General features: G+C 34.0%; 1 non-coding gene across 1 annotated transcript; it reads right to left on the reverse strand.

Moving 5' to 3' along the window:
* Positions 1–401: 401 nt before the first annotated feature.
* trnas-uga (transfer RNA serine (anticodon UGA)) lies at positions 402–483 on the reverse strand. The gene has a single exon. It is a non-coding gene; the product is annotated as a tRNA-Ser (tRNA).
* Positions 484–1,679: the final 1,196 nt, after the last annotated feature.

The raw sequence follows: 1,679 nt of genomic DNA on the forward strand, positions 1-1,679 counted from the left end.
TATTATTTGGAAAGTAAACGTGTTTTCTTGAGGACAATCTGGGTCTTCCTTTTTTTACAATGAATACCTTGACTGTCTAAACACAATTTTTAAGACAGAAAGGGGTACCTTCCATAAAAGACAGGAAAATCACCCTCTTTCCGTTTTTTTTTCTTATTTAGAGCCAAGCATTTCCCAAACTGAATACCCTCGTTAGACCAGATCTTTTATTTACACTGTGTCGTTTGTACTTATATTGTACTTATATTTATTTCATTATACTTTTACAGTTACCCTCTTATGCTCCATAAACTACCGAGTATTATCGCGTCTTGTTGATACCATTGCTAAATATTGTTACTGCTCTAACCTGAATGTGAACATTTGTGATCCGTAAAGAACAAAAATGTGTAACCGACCAACGCAGCGAGCAGGGTTCGAACCTGCGCGGGGAGACCCCATTGGATTTCAAGTCCAACGCCTTAACCACTCGGCCATCGCTGCATAACAAAAGTGTTTTCTAGTGGGTTTTCAATGGAGAATCTTAACCGTGATGCTACGTGACATCTTTTATGAGAGACTGATTCTCATAAATTATTTTTACGTTGTTGAAACATGGGTCTACAAGTATATACAAAAATTAAATTTAGATACACTTAGAATGTATTAAATTCTTATCGCGTGCATTCGTGGTTCAAGAAAGGTAACAGTACAGTACGTGCTACTGTAAATACTAAAATGAAACCATACACAGATATGCACTTGCACAGACATGATTTTCAAAGACATGTTGAGGATTTACCAACGCTTGTTAACGACATATATATATATAGATATTACGGTTAAATGTGAAAGATGGTTTATATCCTGTACATACATTTTTTTCGGTTACATGATTGCAAATGCAGAACAAAAGTTGCAGAACAAAATAGGCCACAGGGTGTCGCCAACGCCTGTGCAGTATTTCTTTCCTGACTTGTAACCATGTAATGGATCAGTAGGTCAAAACAGAATGCTAAATTTTAATCACAAATTACCACTACAGAAGTCATGTATGAAACCGATAATTACATGTTGATCAAATAGTGCTTATTGTTATTATTATTGCAACCTTCAGAGAGAAGAAAACTCTTTTATGAAGATGAAGACTGGACAGCATACATTTAAATACTTCAAGTACTGGTGTTTCAGCTTTCAACTATACATTTCAAATACAACCTAAACTTTACGCTTTAATTTATCTGTCTATGTGTATGTGTTTGTGACAGGTGCAGTTAATTAATACATTTTTAAAAAGGTTACATTTATACCATGTAATGAATGGCATGAAGAAGAGAACCTTATGTCTTATTATTATAATCATATTACATTAGGGATAAAAATATGGTTCCACTTTTGGAAATGCCACTCTAGTAAGATATGCAGCAACCTACTGTATAATATTGAGTACACTGACCATATGAATTAAAATGAAAATGAAAACTGTCTGAATCGAAAAAAAATGATCAATACAGACCAGTGAATTTAAAAATGCAAGGAGCTCATACAATGAGTGAAAGATTAAATTTGCATTATGGCTAAACTTGTAATACTGTGTCAGGATAAAAATGGGAAAACTAATCTATTACTAATCTAGTACTGTACTAACAGTACATTGAGAGAAGTCTTAAAGAGCTCAGCTCTCAAATCTGGTCTGAAAC

Source organism: Lepisosteus oculatus, chromosome 4, assembly GCF_040954835.1.
Source record: "Lepisosteus oculatus isolate fLepOcu1 chromosome 4, fLepOcu1.hap2, whole genome shotgun sequence".
NCBI lineage: Eukaryota > Metazoa > Chordata > Actinopteri > Semionotiformes > Lepisosteidae > Lepisosteus > Lepisosteus oculatus.